This window comes from Mus musculus, chromosome 12, assembly GCF_000001635.26.
Source record: "Mus musculus strain C57BL/6J chromosome 12, GRCm38.p6 C57BL/6J".
NCBI lineage: Eukaryota > Metazoa > Chordata > Mammalia > Rodentia > Muridae > Mus > Mus musculus.
In genome coordinates this window covers 97,348,581-97,369,782 of record NC_000078.6, presented here as the reverse complement: position 1 = coordinate 97,369,782, position 21,202 = coordinate 97,348,581, and the positions used below count along the sequence as shown (strand labels likewise).

At 36.8% G+C, this 21,202-nt stretch overlaps 1 long non-coding RNA gene across 3 annotated transcripts in view; it reads right to left on the bottom strand.

Annotated features, from left to right (window-relative positions):
* Gm40552 overlaps positions 1-21,202 on the bottom strand; it is a 135,271-nt gene that overhangs the window by 7,744 nt on the left and 106,325 nt on the right. The window contains exon 6 of one of the 3 annotated variants that reach the window (XR_872917.1): positions 8,892-8,976. The exons of the other annotated variants lie outside the window; for them this stretch is intronic. This is a non-coding gene — a long non-coding RNA (predicted gene, 40552). Of the gene's footprint in view, positions 1-8,891; positions 8,977-21,202 lie in introns of those variants that run through there. 3 annotated transcript variants of the gene reach the window in all.

Genomic DNA, 21,202 nt, shown 5'->3' with positions numbered 1-21,202 from the left:
AAAAATTAGTTTCAGTTTTTTTGCTTATTCACTTTACATCCTGCTCACTACCCCTCCCCAATCACCATCTCTCATAATCCTTTCTGCACCCTCTCCTCTTCTCTGAGAGTGCGCCATCCACCTCTGCAAGGTGGTGCCTTGTTCTCCATATAAAGACACCAATCAGACTGGAATAAGCTCTATCTATAACACCTCAATTTCTTCTTTAAATTTTCTGTCTGAACATGCAGAAACATTATGGGGTATATTAAAGGTTAGCACCTTAATTTTTGAAATTGTTGAGATACAGTTTCAGTGCCTAACAAATATATATGCTATAATGTCTCTTTCATTAGACAGCTAAAGAATAATAACAAAATAACACACAATAAGATAAAACCATAACAGTCAGAATAGAATGAAACAAGCAAACAAGAAAGCCCAAGAAAGAATATAAGAAATACATATGGATATATATATCAATACTACAAAACAAAGAAAGGGGAGGGGAGGGGAAAGGAGGAGGAGGAGGAGGAGGAGGAGGAGGACGAGGACGAGGAGGAGAAGGGGAAAGAAGGAGAAGGAGAAGGAAAATATTCCTTCTCATTATGAGATAAAGAACACATTTTCTGTTGGCCATCTACTGCCGAGTTTGGGGCCTACGTTTAGGAATCTATTGTTTCCTCCAGTAAAGAATCTTTTGGAGAAAACTAATTTTTCCTTTGTAAGTAACTATCAATTGGAGATAGTTTCAGTGATAGAGCTAGGGCTAGAGCTAGAGCTAGAGCTAGAGCTAGAGCTAGAGCTAGAGCTAGGGCTAGGGCTAGGGCTAGGGCTAGGGCTAGGGACAGGGACAGGGACAGGGACAGGGACAGGGACAGGGACAGGAATAAGGTTAGAGATGTTTGTCCACTACTCCTTTCAGATCTAGGACTCCATCTGGTAAAGACCCATGCAAGGCTCCAAGGCTCTGTGCATGCTACCACAATCTCTATGAGTTCTAATTGTGTTAGCCCTGTCTCTAAGAGGCCATAATTTCTTGGATGTCTTTAATCTCCTCTGGCTCTTACATACTTTCTGTCTCCTTTTCTGCAGAGTTCCCTGGGCCCTCAGGGAAGAGATTTGTTGCTGACACCCTATTTAGGGTTGATTGTTCCAAAGTCTTTTACTCTTTGCATATAATCTGGCTGTGGGTCTCTTTATTTGCTCCCATTTGCTGGAAGATGAAGCTTCTCTGATGACGATGGAGCAAGGAATAGATCTATGAGTATATCTAGATATAACTAAGAGTCAGTTTTTGCTATATACCTTTAACAAAAGAGTATTATTTGATTTGCCTCCAGGACTCTTGCTTGTCTGCTCTCAGGCTACTGGACATGCAAGGAACATTGCCTTTGGTTTCCAGTCATAGAGTGAGACTTAACTCAAATTAGATACTGGTTGGTTATTCCCACAAACTTTGTGTCACTGTTGTACCAATGCATCTTGCAGTAAGGTTACCACTGTAGATGGAAGGGTTTGTGCCTGATTTGGTGTTTGCTTTTCTTTCTGTCAGTAAACATTATATCCTCCAGTATAATGTACACTAGTGTGTAAGGCTTGACTTCTCATTATTCAATGAGTTGTGCAGGAGCTGTGTTCAGCAATAGGACCTAACTGTGTATTTGTGGAGACCCTTGAAAATAGCCTGGGTTGATTGATGAATCCTATGGATCTGTCTTGGGCAAGAACTTGATTAGATGTAATCCATTTCTGGTACTGAAAGCTTCAGCTGATGACAAGAAATGTCCAGTTGGGGATCAGTCTCTGCATTATTTGGTGATTTTATATATAGATTACCTTCATATATGTATAAATTTTAGAAAGCTTCTACTATATTAGGTTTTAATATAACACATCAAATCACCCTTAGTTTCAGGTGTTTCTCTGATATTCCCTGCTTTACCCTTCTCTTCCTTTCTTCTTCACATTCGATATTCTCATTTTAATCTTTGTCCATCCTTACATTCTATTCTATTTCATTTTTCTATTCCTCCCCAGCAATCCTTTTTCTCTACTTAACTTCTGTGATTATACAGATTATAGCTTGCTTATCAATGACTTAACAGCTAACATCCAATGTAAGCGAAGACAAACCATATTTGACTTTCTGGGTCTGAGTTGACTCATTCAGGATGATTTTTCTTTTTCTAACTCATTTATCTGTGAATTTTATGACTTCATTTTTAATGGCTTAATAGTAATATGACATTGTGTAAATGGAAGTTTTACAATTCTGTTTCCATTTTTCCATTCATCTATTTTCTATCTTTTATCTACTCTTCTATTGAAGGAAATCTCGTTTGCTTCCAATTTCTGGCTATTATGAATAGAGCAGCAAGGAATACTACTGAGCACATTTCTCTGAAGCAAAATGGAGCATCTTTTGGGTTTATGCCCAAGAGGAATGGATGGATCTTGAGGTATAGTGATTGCCCTCTTTCTGACTTCCATAGTGGCTGTACAAGTTTGCACTCCAACAGCAATGTATGAGTGTTCCCCTTACTCTACATTCTCAACCACATGAGTAGTGATTTGTTTTATTGATCTTGGCCATTCTGATTGAAGGAAAGGCAATCTCAAAGTAGTTTTGATTTGCATTTCTTTGATTACTAAGTTTATTGGCATTTTAAAGAACTTCCCAGCCATTTGTGTGTAATCTTTTGAGAATTCTCTGTTTAGATCTGTACCGCAATTTTTTAATTGAGTTGTATGTTTTCTTCATGTTTTGTTTTTTGAGTTCTTTATATATGTTGTATATTATCCCCCTAGGAGATACATAGTTGGTGATTTCATTCTGTAGTTCTTTATAGTCCAGAAGCTTCTGAGTTTCATGAGGGCCCATTAATTAATTGTTGACATTAGGGATTATTTTTATTGATTTTTCTGTTCAGAAAGTCTTTTCTGGTGCCAATGAGTTCACGGCTAATCTTCACTTTCTCTTCTGAAGAAATTAGCATATCTGGACTTATGTTGAGGTTTTTATTCCATTTGGAGTTGAGTTTTGGGCAGGGTGATCTATTTATATTCTTCTACTTGTAGCTATCCAGTGTGAACAAAACCATTTGTTGAAGATGCTGTCTTCTTTCCAGTGTGTATTCTTGGCTTCTTTATAAAACAAAATTAGGTGCCCATGGCTGTGTAGATTTATTTCAGTGTCTTCTAAGCAAAATCTGACAATTTTCCATTTATAGTATTGGAAATGAGGAAGGCAAGAGGAAATAGAATGAACGTTCAGAAGAAAGGTAGTCTCATGAATAGTTCAGCGTCTTGTCTCTTCCTGCTTTTTCTTTCTTTAATACTTGGTAGCTTAGACTATGGTAGCAATAATTATTCTCCTGTCTTGGCATTCCAGGTTCTTGGGGTTCAAGCATGCATCTCACTTTTAAATACTTTTTTTTTTACTGTAGAGATGTTGTTCTTTGTCTAAAATTTTGAAGTTCTTTTCTTTCCCAATGATTCTGAAGCATTTTATTGTTTGAGTATGAAAACAATATACATCATATCAGCATCTGACAGGAAGAAATGTAAGCTTTCCCTCCACTGTCCATCTCCCTTCTCAGCTTTTAATATGCTCTTACACTGATCATATGGAGTTATTCTTTCTTCTTTAATAATTAAGCCTTTATTTTCTGAAACAGAAATATTTTTCTCTTTTTTTCTTCTCACTAACTTACTGAGTAGGCATCTTGCCCAGGATATGCGTTGATTCTTCTCGATACAGCTCAGCCATGTTTACAACAAACAGATTCTGTCATTCCTGAAAATTGCTTAAGAAAGTATAGCAAAATAATTTTATTCATATGATGCCTATCAGGCAATATTCATAAGCTCAAGACAGTAGAGATTTCCCTAATACCTTTCCTATACCTTTGTATCACATACTGAGGCAAACAGAGGGCATACCCTAATACAACCAAAACATGCATTATCATATCCCTCCACCTACCCCAGGGATCAACACTAATGGTTGAAAATCAGCATAGAGTTACACAAAAAAAAGGTTCTGCTCTCTAACTAGTTTCTAGCTGTCTCACAGACACACACACACACACACACACACACACACACACACTCCTCAAAATATACCACGCAAAGATGAATCAATCCTCTTGTGGTATTTGAATTTCAGTGAATCAATACAACAACTGTACACATATATGTAGACACACACAAGCAAAGAGGAACTATCTCCACCTTACTTTACTTATGCTCCTTAAACATTAGAAATATTGAGCCTGAGATCGCACTGTTATATTTATTCATAAAGATAGAAGGCAGATCTCAGGCCACTAACTATTGTTAACAATCATGCAACAAAATTTCAAATGACTAAGAAATACTGATTCACTGGTCAGGTGGCATACCATTGTTATTTCAGGAATCAAGAGGTGATGGTAAGAGGATTGTGAATTGAGGCCAAACTGGGATGTATAGCACATTCTAGAACAGCCTGGAACATACAGTGAGAATCTGTACTACATATGTAATTCAGTACATAATGAATCAAAAGCCAAAACAAACCAATCCTACTACACAGTAGACTGACCAGAGTGGGAAACTGGTCTCCCAGCTTGGGTTGATAGTTTCTAAGAGGTGATTGCTCTATAGCGTTCATAGAAATGGAACCCACTCATGTGCCAAATGAAATTCTAAATCATTTTTTTTTTCAGTTTGCTGCTAAAGTGTAAAGTAGACAAAACTATATTTGATTAAGCAATTAATTTTGTGAAGCAGAATTCTTGAAGAAAATGAATTTAATTACATCAGAACCACAATACTAAACAATGATTTTAATTCATAGTCTACTAACAAACACCAGCAGAAGCAATGTAAGAGTAAGCATGAATAAAAGATTTTAAAATAAAAAAATTCACAAAGCTCGTGAAAAATATTCTCAGTTATATTCCAGGTCAATAACAACATTTATATTTTTGATTTTAATAACAATTTAAAGAATTAAAGGGACTCCATAGGTACCAATGATAAAGATAATGTAGTATCCAATTCCAAGGCTTTCTTTGCATGAGAATGCATGAGTAATTCTAATGTCTCAGTAGGTATCTGCTAACTGTTCTGATAGCTAGAGATTTCAGTAAAAGGTTATTTTTGATTGCATATTGTTTTTGTGTACCAATTGAAAGAGATAAAATACAAAGTGTGGTGTTAGAGAGATCGCCCAGCAGCAAAAGTACCTGCTGTGCAGCAGTTAACTAACAAGTGGGGCTGATCCATATCTTCAGCTCTGATGAAACAAGCACCCCTTTCTGGCTTCCATGAGTATACAGAGTTATGTTCTTGCACTTACACACATACACATATGCATATACATATACATATACGTCTTGAAAAACTTTGTAAGATGTTTCCCATTCAGTGTAAGCATAGTAGATTAAATTAGACAATTGAGAATTTATTGGCAAGAAGAAATGGAGTTTACATGCTTATTATTTATAACATTGAAATAAAATGTAATAGATGATGACAGTGATATCAACACATGCTATTTAGGGTGTCGGACAATACAACATAGATCAGATAATGAATAATTTTTAAAATTTTAGAAATAGGCTTGTCATGTTGTTTTCAAACAGTTTCATTTGATTGATGAGGTTATTATTGCCTTATATTTTAATTATATAAATACAAGAAATATTTTATTTGCTAAACCATTCATGATAAAAAGGAAAAAATAAAGAATCATTTGTATGAAAAAGATGGGAAGACAAAATATTTGACAAATATAATTAAAGGTATTAAGTTATGTTTTAAAGGATTAGATTAAAAACAACTTTATGTTATGTTTCAAGGGACTTTGTCCAGCTTGAACATGGCAAACATGGCTTTGGCCATCCTTACCCTTCTCCCCAATTCCCTCTGCCTTGATATAAACCAGTAGATTGTATTCTTAAAGCTAGCCACCAAGGTCTATTATCTTATTTGGTCATTCTTCCTTCTGAAGCTGATCACTAAGGTCCAGCTATTAGGGAACTGAAGTCCAGGAATCAAAGGCCTTCTTTGGCTCACCTAATTAATATGCCTAACTAACATGCCTAATTAAAATGAAGCACTTTATCCCATCACAGTGTGGGTTTCTCTTGTACCTTTACAAACTGCCATTTTCCTATGGTCCATGTCTGTCTCCTTTCTATCCAGAAGCAGTCCTTTGTCCTCCTCTGGAACAAACACCCTTCCTCCTTCTACCTTTTCTCCTTCCCCTTCTCCCAAGTCCTCTAACTCCTGTTCTTGTATCTTACTCTCTACCTCTGTCTCTCTGTGGCAGATAATTCTCATTTGTGCTGAGAATGCAACATGGTCTTGGAAGTCCTGAACTTCTTTCAAAGTTTAGAAATACATTAATTTTTGTCAGCTATTAAGAGTTACAAGTCTAAAACGAAACTCATGTAGGAAAATATTATTGTGAAATTCGAGTATGTACATTTTAATAAGGACAAATGCCTTTTCGATAGTGTGTTCAGAAAGGGCGTTAACGTGATAACATTTCCTGAGAGTGCTTATGTGTGGATCTCCAACCAAATGACAAAGGGCATCTTATGAAACTAGACTTTGAGAAAGTACAAATCCTAACATGAAAATCTAGCATGCAATGAAAAACAGAAAGGTAGTAAAAACAAACCTTTTAACATTTGCCCACATTTTTACCCAACACACTGTAGAGAACTTTTAGCTTTAGGGAACTCCCTCTTTCTACAGATCCCCTCCTGGCTGCCTGGGGACTGGTGAGACTCTATTTGCAGTGAGTAGAATTGTCATAGACTAGAAGTCCCCTGGCCAGCTTCCCACTGTCAATTATAAATAGGTCAGCTGAAAATTTCCCGAGGGATATGATTTAGATTTGACACTGATACTCTCAAATAGCATTGATTTCAAATGGAGCTATAGATTGAACTCTGTAATTCTATGAATCTGAGTTCCCTGAAATTTTCCTTGACAAAATCCAGATATAACTTCCTGAAAAGGAGCAGAAATTGTTTAGGAAACTGGAGAGCAGATATCTCCCAATTTCTCCCTCTACCCTAAGTGCTTCCTCCTCCAAGATCTGCCCAAAGAGGTTATGATGATGAATTTTATATATTGCTGTTCCTGTCCTTTCCCTTAAAGTAGCATTGTGAGACACAGTCACTAAAAGGACCTTAGTTCGGTAGAAAATACATTGCTTATCACAAGAATACAGCAATCAATATAATTCATACAATTTAAATTTTGAGATAAATAAGACAGAAGTTCAGAATATGATGCCCATTAAAATGTTATTTTACATGAATATGTTTCCTTGAAAATTTTCATAAACTTCTATTAGCATTCTATATAAACTTAAAACATATCTTATATGACATATTTCTAGTGACATAGAATATGAAATTAATTTATTTGTGAAGTTAATACTCAAGGCTTACGAGGACATCCATTCCTTTTCTATAACGAAGAAACTTTAATTACTTTTATAAAGCAACATACCGCTAGAAAGTCCAAATTAAAGAGGTGGCTGAATAATTATCTGGTAGGTTCTCTAGTTATTGATCATCACTGAGATAACTCACCTATTTGCCTGTTTTGTTTTGTTTTGTTTTGTTTTGTTTTGTTTTGTTTTCCTCCCAGATTTCTGAGCACTTGGCACAGGAAGTATCAGGGGTGGCATTTGAAAGCTGAGCATTTAGTTTGGCCACAAAACACTGCATTTAGAACAGGCATTCTTTGTTGAAGCCTCTGGAATGCCTCACACTGGACTTGCACACATACCCGTTTGTACTAGCCCAATTTACATGGCGAGTGAGCAGTATGGACTTAGTGTCAGAGTTGCAGCCCCAGCTTGAATGGCGGCAGTGTAACCTTTCATTCACTTTTTTTCCTTCCAAGGATATTACTTGTCTTGCCTCAAAAAGTGATTATTCATTGCTCTTTAATTTTCCCTCTGCATGAAAATCTGTATGTGTTCCTTTCACTTCATACTTGCAAAACTTCTGATGCCCTATGAAGCTCTTGAGCAATTTCCATTTCCAGAAATAGCAAGGCATCCTTCTGAGATGCGGTTAAAGTCCATTTTAATATAGCATGTGTTTATTTAAACTCACTGCCAAATAGTTCCTCGGTGGTGCTTTCTGCTTGGAGCTAAAGGTTGAATAGGCCATGGAGAATAATTCTAAGAGTGAAGGAAGCTGTCCTGTGCCAAGTCTAAAGCCCTCTCGGGAAGAAAGCATAGGAAACATAGCGTTCACCTTTAGTGACTAAGGGACCTGTCATCATTTCTCATCACCAGGCCATTTGACTTGTCAAATTCTAATACATTTTAGGTTCTATGGGAAACCCAATGTTAATGTCCCATTTCTCCTTGCTGGAATGTAAGGAATGCACATTGTCACATTTCTTAATGCTTGAGACGACAGACAACCTCATCTGAAACACAGAACACAAGTTATACATGAAAGCAAATTCCTTTTCCTAGCAACATACTCCTTGGGAATAATTCACTACTGTTCTTCGAAGGATGGAGAAAGTAAATCCTTAACATTTCAGAAAGAAGAGAAACACGTTCCATAATGTAAGTTCTATTTTGAATGCACACAATTGAAAAACTTGGAAGACAATGCATTTTATCCATGATACCAACTGAAGGCCTGGATGTATTATAACCTACCGATTAAAAGGTTGTTTCTCAGTGAAATGGATACAGTTATGTTTTTCTTCATCCTCATTTTCTTTTTCATGTTTTTTAACTCTAAGTAGTAACAAATATACAGGGTAGCTTGTGCTTGTTTATGTAAGTATCTTCTCAGAGCTCAGGCCTCCTGACAGTCATCTTGGGGAAGCCACCTGCCTTCAGCATCAGCTAGTCCCTCTTCTCTGTCCCGGGTTGATTTGCATGCTCCCTCTGGTGTCCCCAGCAACAGGTGTCTCATTAGCACCTCAGCTGTGCCAGCTTCTCAGGAAGGCTGTGAACTGATTAAACACATGCTCCATTTTTATCTCTTTATGAGTCATTACTTAAAGGTTTTATCACCAGATTGCCACACTTAATTACGTGGAGCCATAATTAAATATGAGCATTCTTAGGCTGGCTTTTTAAATTTGTACTCTTAACTTCAGTGACATGTTTTGCTGTTTGCTAATTTAAAGGTATCTTTAAAAGAGGGGTTTAGTGAAGGAGCAGATCTGCAGAAGGTCTTCTTCCCCACATTAATATTTTTAATTCAATGTGTAAAAAAGAGTCCTACAATACAGTTAAAGGCTTGAGGGTAATCAACAAAGTTTCGACAATTAAATTAGAATATGCTGTTTGTTTTTTATGGGGTACAAGAGACTGCAGTACCACTGGCCTTCGAAATCTCAGCTTATACTGGGATGCCAGGAATCCTCAGAAAACAGCATGCCTGTGTTCTGAAGACATGGAAAGTAGACAAGACAACAACAACAACAACAAAACAAACAAAATTATCCATTTTGTAAAGGTTATGAACAATGAAGCTTCGTATCTTTTTTTACCCCCTGAAATATTTATATTGTGCACTCAGGCTATAATTGCATGGGTAAATAACTTCACAGTATATTTTGTTGTTGTTTTGATTGCTCCCTGATCTCCTTAATATTTCCAAATAGTTATCATCCAAAAAGCTAGAACCCATTTTACTGTCAATCATTGGCACCTTATGGGAGACACAGGTAGCTTGGTGTCTTTGTCACACTTTACTTTAGCCTCTCCCTGGTGTCTTTTCATAGTCTCTATATTCATAGGGATAGCACACTATAAACAACACTGATCTAACCTCTGTTCTCCTTGGGGAAAAACATCTACTCTATCAATTTTCCTTACCTCCTACAGTGTCAGATTGTGCATGCAATAGAAGTTTTGCAAACCTCCTAGAACCGCTCAGAAAAATCTCATGAGAGAAATCATGAACAAAGAGGGCCTTTCTCATCAATGCAGTATAGATTCTGAGGATTCTAATAGGAGAACATTCTGGAATTTCCTCATTCCTTCTGATTATTATTCCTTCCTCCCAAGCTCTTACAAGTCTCAAGACTTGAGATTCAGCCCTCCTTTGTCAAAATTGCCTCTCTTATCCTGGGAGTGTTTTCACTCTCAGTTACGAACAGGTCGCCTAGAATTGAGAAGTGTCTGAAAGACCTGCAGGTGCCTTAAGAGGTCCACACATCTGCTGTGGAAGTCTGGCAACCTGAGTTAAGTCAGGAAACCTAAAAAAAGTGGAAGCGAAGAGTCAGCGAACATCCTGCCTCTTGTGGCATATACCCCTTTACCCACACTTCATTTACATAATATACTTGATAATAAAAAAGTTAAAATAATTTATAAAAGGCCTTAAAGCATCATCACAGGTAATGGTTTCTGGTTCATCCTTCTAGGAGACTAGAGAGGATGCTGGAGTATGATGTACAGAATGTGTGGTAGACTATAAGCAAGATTCACATGGATTTTTCCAGAATAATTCTCCTGGATCTTTTCCTTGTTGACCAGTTGTTATAATTTGGAAGCTTTTAGTCATAGATATAAAAAAATAACAAACAGAAATGAACTTTTCTTTTCAATAAAGGGTTTCTGTGTAGCCCTGGCTGTCCTGGAACTCATTTTGTAGACCAGGCTTGTCTCGAACTCAGAAATCCGCCTGCCTCTGCCTCCCAAGTGCTGGGATTAAAGGCGTGCGCCACCATGCCCGGCAACAAAAGTGATCTTAAACACAAACAATCTTAAGTACAACTAGATTTAGCTTCACACAAAATCAATTGCTTTTCACCCAGTCATGGCTTGATAGAAAGGCTTGTATCATATCCCCAGTACCCACATTTATTCTTCTTCCAGTCTCCTCTGAAATAGCTCAACTCAGTCAGAGTAAGCTGAAATTGGGAAATGAATTTCAAAGAAAAATTGGGGCAGGATTTAAGCAGGCAGCAATTTAGTCAAGATTATTTTAACAGGGCAGAGGGATTTTAGTTGAGCCTTCTAAAATAAAGGCAGTGGAGGTTTTAAGTGCTGAGGCAAGCAAGAAGAAAGCAGAGGAGAACATTAGTAGGAAGCCTGGTCGATGAGATTAGATCATCTATGTTGCTAATTGGCATTTGAAGAAAGTAAGATTTTACTCTCCCAGGAGGGCTAAAAGATAGGGACTATCTCTTTATTGGTGGAAATGATTGAATTTTGAAAGGAAGGCAAGAAGGGGGTTGAACATTTCTGTTTTTCAAGGTTCTCAGAGGGGGGGGGGGAAGAACATAAAATGAACAGTTTTCAAAAGTTGGTAGTATGAATATAGGGAACTCAGTGAATTAGTCAGGAGGAAAACTCCCCTATACACAAGATGACCCTAAGGCTGCTTGAGTCAAGCCCAGTTCCAGAATGAGAGAGTGAAAGACTGATATTGAAGATCTAAGCAACAGATAATCACTAACCATATTTTCTACAGTCTAAATACATACTGAAGTGAACACAGTTGCTCTGGCCATGATGTCCCCCCATCTTATTGAGTATTGTGGTTCTTTCTTGTTTTGATGCTGGTAATGTCATCCTCCAGAGAAAGGTGTAAATGGGAGAGTTTGCACACAAAATATATGCCATGTTAAAATAAAATGATCAAACTAAATCAAATTAATATTTATTGGGATACCACCACTAGGTTAGGCAAACATCACTGTCTGGAAAAGGATGCTTTATTTTCTATCCCTTTTGCTACCTTGCTTATTGCTTCTGACCCATAGTAATCATTGTCCTTTAAATTTTCATTTTTTTTGTTCTGATTTTAGACACAACTTTTCAACTATGAAGTTCTAGCTTCTCAGGACCCCTTCTTAGGTAGTGAAACTAACCCGGCTACTTCAAGCTTCTCATCCTCTATGTGAAATTAAAATGTCTTATTCTGTGAGTAAATTTTTCCATCCAAATGGACAGAAGCAAGTCTGTTGCAGCTTAATTCCTTAAAGGAGACATGGAAAAAAAGAAACCTAATCTTAAACACAAATTGTAGGATATACTACATACTAAGGCATAGCAAGTAACACTTATTATTTTACATTTCATCACAGTTGCCATTACCACAAGAAAAGAATTGAAATTCTACTTCTATCAATTATCCTACTCTGTTATTTTTACTGCTTTCTCTTTCTTTTACCACGAAAATGACCCTGGTCTTCCCTTAAATTATTGTGATGTATAGTATTTCTTTTAGAGACATGAGTATGGTGGGATAAGAGGTGAGGAACTTCTGCCATTGTTTATGTGAAGTTTGTCATACGTTTTAATTTGCATTTAAGTAGGATATTTCTTTTTTTGACATCTGTTTTATGAATTTATTTTTGCTATGTAGACTAATTATCGTCACAAAAAAATAAAGATGGGGGTTGGTGTGAAGGAATTCCAATAATAGCTAGTTGTTTTTGGAAATGTTTGCTTTCAGGTTTCAAAGAAAACAGAGTAATACAATTCTTAGGAAATGTGAATGCGAAGAAAAGTATGGCCAAGTTGGCAAAGCAAAGGTAAAGTCAGGTAGTAATATGATATTAAAGTAATGTTTGGCATGTTTTGAAAATGATATTTAGAAACCATTCAAACATGGGTTAGTATTCTGTAGCAGATAAAGATAAATGAGAAAAGAAGTACTTTCTACAAAATTGAAAAATATGATATTTCATAAGGCTTAGAAAATAAAAGGCTGGACTGTACTCTCTGCACTTGTGTTTGTAACCTGCCCATCATTCTCAGAATCCCGAGAAAAAAGTGTATATGTGAGGTGTATATATATATATATAAACATTTGAAAACAGATTTGAAAATTTAAGACATCATCTTTTATTATGCTTTAATTTAAAGCATAGCACAATCTCAGACAAGTTTCCTTTTCTTTCTTTTTTTTAATGCATATTTTACAGGTAGCAAGTTTTCTTAAGGACAAACTGTTATTCAAGGTAGCCCTCAGCATGATGCTTGGGATTTTTGACTTCCTCTTGAAGGCTACAGTCTATATTGTGATTCACACTGTTGCCATCTAATACTCAACAGAGGTAACTTACAGGAGAAAGGCTTTTATTTTGGCTCAAGGATCAATATTCACTACAGTAGTGAGGTCATGGGAGTAGAATGACTTCTGTTTATAGTAGTGGGGCACTGTAGTAAGCCATAGACTAGTGGCAGTTAGGAAGCATAGCTCTAAGAGTAGAATCAGAGTATATATATACACACACACACATATATCTTTTCACTGTTTAACCAGGTAGAAACTCACCTTTATTTTTTGTTTTTCGACACAGGGTTTCTCTGTGTAGCCCTGGCTGTCCTGGAACTCACTCTGTAGACCAGGCTGGCCTCGATCTCAGAAATCTGCCTGCCTCTGCCTCCCGAGTGCTGGGATTAAAGGAGTGCGCCACCACTATTACTGCCATTTGCAAGTCCTTCCAGAAAAATGCTTTGAAGAAGCAACATAAGAGTTCAAATTCCCACTTTTATCTATTAATTTCTTTTGTAAGTAAGAAGATATTTAGGGAAATCTAAATTGTTATACTCAAAGAATTTTGGGCAACTATTCAGATACCAGAAAACATTTTATTTTTTCAATTCTTAAGTATGAAACCACTGTTGAGGAAGACAGCAGATCTTTTTCACATACTACCTCTTTCTCCTTTAAGGTCTTTACTCTTTTTTTTAATAAAATAAATGTGAAAAAATGTGGGCATGAATATGTAGCTATTTTATTACTTTCTCTTATTCTTTACTGTATAAGAAAAAGGGAGAGAGGCAATTTGCGATTATTTTCTTGCATTGTTTCTACAAAAGTTAATCAGTCTTATAAAGCAGATATTCACAGCTAATCATTGGACTGAGGTCAGGGACCCCAATGGAAGAGTTAGGGGATGGACTGAAGGAGCTGGAGGAGATTGCAATCCCATAGGAAGAACAACAATATCAACCAACCAGACCCTCCAGAGCTCCCCACCAACCAAAAGTCTATACATGCATGGGTCATAGCTCCAGGTACATATGTAGCAGATTGCCTTGTCTGGCACCAATGGGATGGGGACAACCTTGGTCTTTTGGAGGCTGGATGCCCCAGAGTAGGGGGATGCTAGAGGGGTAAGGCAGGAGTGGGTGGGTGTGTGGGGAAGCATTTTCTTAGAGGTAAAAGGGAGGGGAGATGTGATGGGGGCTTGCAGAGGAGAGACAGGGAAGGGGGGGGGGTCAACATTTGAAATATAAATAAATAAAATAACAAATAAAAAAATAGAAAAAATAGCCAAGCAAGGCACAAAGTTGAGGAAAATTACTTACAGAAATGTGAAACAGGATAAACATTTTTCTTGTGGATTATTTTGCCAATATTATATAATCTTTATTTATAGGTATTTTTAGATATCTAAATATATTTTTCTCACAATAGTTTCCACACCTTATTTCTGTCAAAACCATTCTGAATTCTTATAGGTTTCTGAGGGAACCAAATACATTCTTTAAAAATATGGTCTTTTCATATCTATAATTGCTATGTTAGAAATTATGACCAAGCATCCAGGAAAATACTTGAATATACAGGCACACTTCCACTAGCCTTCAGATGTGACCACCTATCTCTACTGCATGATGAAAGAGCAAAGGCTCATGATTATGGGAATAGTGTGATAGTATAGATATCCTGTGCAGACCTCTGGGCCCAAGGGTTATTTGTACTTTTTCTATCCAGTAACATTGGAAGTAAGCAAAGGTATGCATCACACTGCAGGCCAAGGATGTTGTTGGATTTTTTTTTTGAAAGAGGGATTTGAAGGAATAATGCTCGTAAATACAGGAACAAGTACGTTTTGGTTTCCTTCAAATTGGAAATATATGAAGCACTTAAACACACATATATACACATGCGGTGGATGGAGAGAGAGAGAGAGAGAGAGACAGGGAGAGAGAGGGGGGAGAGAGAGAGAGGGAGGGAGAGAGAGAGGGAGAGAGAGAGAGATAGAGAGAGAGGGAGAGAGAGAGGGAGAGAGAGAGGGAGAGAGAGGGAGAGAGAGAGAAAGAGAGAGAGAGAAAGAGAGAGAGAGGGAAAGAGAGAGAGGGAGAGAGAGAGGGAGAGAGAGAGAGAGGGGGGGGGCTCCAGAGTTTAATGTAAAGAACTTTAAAGTTCCAAAGCCATATAAAGGAAAAAAGATAAGATCTATACTTGGTAGCACACACCTATAATATCAGCCCTTGGAAGGCGAGGCAGGAAGATGCTAAGTTTAAGGACAGTTTTAGCTACATGATTAATTTCTGTCTCAAAACCCAAATAAAAGTAAAATATTAGGAAAATCCAAAATAACTTATTGCTTCTATAAAAATTTTACTGATATCAAATAATACTTCACACAGTGTGTATTTATGAATGCATAGGTATGTTTGTGCATGTGCAAATATCTTTGTACACGTGTAACTCTGTGATGTAACACATGTAAAGAGCAGATACTAAATTATATCTAAAGGTTTGAGTTTAACTGGCCAGGAGAGGAAAATGCAAATGAACAAATTCAAAATTGAAACATATGCAAAAATATTTTTATCTTAAACATTTCAAATGAAAACAAGCTATAAATTGCAATTTTAGATTGTGTGTTGTAAGTCAAAAGTTAAAACAAAACACTGCTTTATAATTTTTTTAAAACATTGTGGTGAAACAAGGATATAAATATGTGCTATTTCTATGTATACTCTTACAGCACTATTTCCTATAGATATATAAAGTTTAAAAAAGTTTAATTTTTTTAAAGTTATAGTTCAGATGTAATACACTTTCAAAGGCCTCATTTTTCTTACTTAAAAATGTCCATTGGCAATTTGAGATGGTTTTAGTGGAGATGAATGCAGTAGATCAAGTTTACTGTGTTATGGGCTTGATATTAGGAACATTTATCTTAAAATGAAACCTTTTGTCTGTTTACCCTATAAACGGATAATCTGAAAGAAATCTGATTAGTTCTACCCAGAGTTTAATTCAATTTTAATGGAGACAATCTTTGATTCTCATGGAGGAGACAGAATTGTTTCTCTACTTTATACTTTGTTCAGTCATTCTTTTACAAGTTCAGTTGCAAATGTAATAAGTTTAATGCAATTGAACCCAAAATGAATGGCAAGAATGGACAGAACCAATATTGCAGACTAGTTTGCTTCTCCTTGTATAACATTTATTTTGCTATTTATTTATGGCTGTTCCTAGTTTGTCATGGACTTGAGCAGTAAACTGTATCAGTCCTACCTGAAAGGATGGAGTGACAGAATGCACATTTCAAACTTAAAATGTAAAAATAGAGACTGGGGTGAACCATAGAAATATGAATGCATACAGCGAACCCTCCCTTCTGCATGAAAACCTATCTTTCTATTTGTCAGAAACATTGGGCAGAGTTGTGAGCATCTTTCAGGCATTCATTTAAAGAACTCAGTCTACCTTTGACAGACTAATTGCTTGTTCAGTGAAGAGAAATCCCAATGACAGATAATGATCCCCTTTGGTTAAACAATTCTTCTTCTGGTGATGTCATCTGCACCGCTGTTGGAAGGAGTTTCTAAAAAATGTTTTCTGCTTAAAAGGCACTTTCTCTCTGATGGAAATATTGATTTGTCCCATGTCCCTATTAAAACTAGGAAAATAAATATACGTTAAAAGACCTTTAAAGGGAGGATATGTTTTCTATACATACGCAGCTAGTCAATTTCAAAATGTTGATGGTTTTACTTTTATCCCTAACATTAAATATGCATCCTTACTTATCAGTATGCCAGGAGCTGCTCAGAGCCAACCTGAAAGCTTTTTCTTAAGAGTGATTTTCTTTCTGTCAGAGGGTATATTCTTTCCGAAGGATAATACAATGAAGAACAAGTTAGACTCCAAGGCACACATCTAATATTTTCAACAAGAGAGCTGTGTGGCCAAGAGTAGTTGTGTGTAATATAAAGAAAGTTTACCTTTCACTGTGAATAAGGCTATGACTTACTTCAATGATCGATTGAAGTATACATGAATTCTGATTTGAGAAAAGACCTCAAGGGGGTCACCTATTATATTAGCTATATTTCTAGTGGCTGGGACAAAATATCGTACAAAAGCAATTTAAAGAAGAAAATGTATAAACTTTGGCTAACAGTGTGAAGGTGCCATTAATTGTGACACGAGAGGTATGGTGACAGGACCTTGAGATAATTGATCATATTGTTTTTATATTAGGAAGCAGAAAGAAATGAATCATTGATGCTCAAGCTGTTTCTCTTTTTCTTGCAGTTCAGGACTCCAGCTCACAGAATCATGTTTAGGGTGGTTTTATTCATCATTCAAAATTATCTAGAAACTCCCTTGTAGCTTATTCACAGTTTTGTCTTCTGGGTAATTCTCCATCTTGTTGTCAAGGACCATTGTTATGAATGATCATATGCATAAACTGTCAATTATCACTTTCACATTAAAAATATTTAACAGTGTCTTTTGATGACTGTGATCAAGAACTGTTGAACATTCTTGATGAACTTACAGTTGATGAAGAAAAAGACCTGGGGCAGACATTGAAACTGCCCCACCTGGGGATCCATCTCATACACAGTCACCAAACCCAGACATTATTGCAGATGCTAAGACGTGCTTGCTGACAGGAGTTTGATATAGCTGTTTCCTGAGAGACTCTGCCAGAGCCTGACAAATACAGAGGCAGATGCTCTCAGCCAACCATTGTTCTGAGCAGGGAGTCCCCAATGGAGGAGTTAGGGATAGGACTGAAGGAGCTGAAGGGGTTTGCAACCCCATAGGAAGAACAACATTATCAACCAATCAGAGTCCCCCAGAGTTCCCAGAGACTAAACCACCAACCAAGGAGTACACATGGAGGGACCTATGACTCCAGCTGCATATGTAGCAGAGGATGGTCTTGTTGGACATCAATGGAAGAGGAGACCCTTGGTCCTGTGAAGGCTTGATACCCCAGTGTGGGGAATGCCAGGGCGGGGAGGCAGGAGTGGGTGAGTGGGTGAGGGAGCACTATGATAAAAGCAGAGGAGGGAGGGAATGTGATAGGGATTTTCCAAAGGGGAAACTAGCAAAGGAGATAACATTTGAAATGTAAATACATAAAATATCCAATAAGAGAGAAAGAAAGAATATTGGTGCCTTTATTTTGTTGAGGAAGATAATCATGGGGATGAAGAGATGCCTCATTCACATCTATATGCTGCTCCACATAGATCCACTGGCTGAACATCAGAGATAAGTGATTTGTACATCAACATAACTAAGAGTTTCCTTGTAGTCTAAAGTTAACCTAACTGATGAGGATATGAACCAATGCTCTCCAATTTACTCATTAAACACACAGATTTGATAACTTTTAAGAATTAATAAATAAAAAAGAATGCACTTTCTCATCTTTCTAGTTTAACATCTGATTTGTTCCACTTGTGTGGGAGCCCATGTGAGGGCCTGTGGGGAATCTTTCACATTTGTCTGCTTCAAAGACAATTTGGGCATGAAATGAGGAATGAAGATCTAAGATACCCATTCTTCCAGATCCAGTGCAAACTATGACATCATGTGATTCAAGTTTAATTTTAATAAAAGTGATATTGTATTTTTGACTGATTCCAGGTCCAGCATTTAAAAGAAAAAGATGTGAAACAGAGTGATATCAATTTCAATTAATTTGAGAATTGCCATTGCTTCATTCAGACACTGAAATAGGAAAAGCAAGACATGATTTCTGAGAGTGAATTCTAGAAAAGAAAAGATGTTTGATGAATATCTGAGCATCTGTTTCAGGGATAGATTCACCCATTTGGGATTTTCAGTATTTCTTTCATAGTGCAGGCTGCCAACCATTTTTCGTTCCATTACACTATGCCTTGTGACATTTACTGAACAAGCATTTTCATGTAAATGTTAAATGTTAAACATATAACAGAAAGTGGGTTTAAATTAATGCTTTATATAATAATGGGCATGGGTAAGTCTAAAGCCTTCAGAACCCCAAGCTGAGGATCCCAGGAAGATATCATGGTTCAAATTCAGAGACCATCAAGCTATTAGGCCACCCAGTGAAAGTCTGGTGCTGAGGCTCAAGTTTGAAAATGGCAGTCTAGAGACTAGAACTTAAAGACACCACAGTTTGAGCACTGTCGAATTGTGTAATTTTTGTGTGTGTGTGGAAAAAGGTCTTCAAAGGAGCATGTGCTGTTCAAGCATAATATATAGTGGGATGTTCTTTACACAGCGGCCATGACATGACTTTAAAGGTTAATTGCATCCCAAAACACACATATAAAAACATTCTTAATTGTGTTTGAGTCAATAAATATTTTAGCATACTAAAATGGTCACAAATTGCACATAAAATTAACTCTCTCCAAGTTAAGGCATGAAGGCCAGTGCATAGAGAAAGAGACTGAAGAGCGAACATCTAGGCAAGGACAGTTCAGGGATGATGGACATTTTAACCTTGATATCTAGAGGTACAAAGGAAACAAAACCCTGAATAATATATACCTGGGAGACCAGTTGATTTTCTGTACAACTAATGTTGAGAAGCCCTAGTAGAAAGCTTTTCCTGAGGTTTTATTCCAAATGAATGAAGATGTTCCTGGCAGAAATTAAAGAAGTAAAACTTCAGGATATGTTCTACATTGAATAAAAATCACTACAGGGAAATTTTGGTCCCAGTAATGACAGAACAACCCTTTCAATAAGAATCCGAAGTCAAGACAAGATATTGAAAAATAAAGTGACAGGAAAGCATAATAAAGTCACTTAAAAAAAAGGTGGAAATTGACTGCTATGAAAGGAAAGCACACACACACAGAAATGGGTTCCTTAAGAGAGCTTTATAGCATATGGAGTGCAGGTTGGCAAGAACTCAAGGTGACTCTGTCTTGTTCCTCCTCTATGTCTCTCTGTCTCTCCATCTCTCTGTCTCCCTGTCTCTCTCGCTCCATTTCTCTCTCATGCCCCCACTCTGAAATGGCTCTTTCCCCCTCTCCCACTAAATCTCTTGCATTAAGGCAAAGATATCTCAAGCAAAAAGCTAGAATTTTATTGCCAGGCTATGAAAGAGAGTCGAAACTTGGAGATGACAGACAGCTGGGAGTTGGAAAAACACTGACAATCCCAGATAACAACTACAGAGGGAGAGGGGTCATAGGAACCCATCCTTCAGCAAGATTGGGCTAAGTGGGAAAGTGGGCACATAAACAAGGGTTCTGTAAGAGTCCACTTTTAGAGCATGATGCAGACTAAGAAGGGCTTCTGAGCTTTCTTTAAGATACCTTATCCCATCTGAAATCCCAACATAAATGCAAATGAAGTGTTAGATGCACAAGGAATCCAGAATAAAAAGAACACATAATGTGTCCTAGGATAACATAAAGCAAAAGTCCACATGTAAGCAAAAATTTAACTTCTGGCAATAATAAAAATAGATGTACTTCAAGGTTTGATAAACTTTTCTTTTGATAAATGTATAACCTCTAATGTCAAGTATAAAATCTAAGTTATAGACCTCTAAAAGAGTACTAACACATAGTGTTAATAAAAACAAAGAACCAGATAGACAAACATTGCTCTTTTTTAGGTGGGTAAGGAGATATGGGAACATGTAGGAGGAGTTGGAGGAAGAGAAATATGATCAAAATATGGTGTATAAATACTCAAAGTATAAACAGAATTATAAAAAATTAAGCCATGTCCGTGGCTGTGATCAGGGCTAAAGCAATTACATAACATGTGAGATCTTAGGTTTACTTTCTAGTACTGAAAAAAAAAAGAATTAGTCTTTTGAACTGAGAATTGTAAAAAGGACACATCAGATATACTCAAAATTCTCTTGTTTGTATAAGGCTCAGGATGGACTTGAGGGAGTACATAATATATAATACAAATATTAGGAATCTTGACTGGTATGAGTTTATTTACTTATAATTTTTATAATATACACTTGAAATTATTGTATAATGATTAAGTATAAATTGGACTTCAGTCTTAGTGGTTCATAGGAAAATTTGAAAGCTATAACAATTTGGAGACCATTTTCGCAGTCCTGGCAGGAGGTGATGGTAATTCAGTGCTGGATGTTAATATTCAGTGCTGGATGGCAGCTAGATTTGGGAGATATACTTTGGAGGTGAACCTGGCAGGAACTGCTGATGTGTTTGGCTACAAGGTAAGAGATAAAA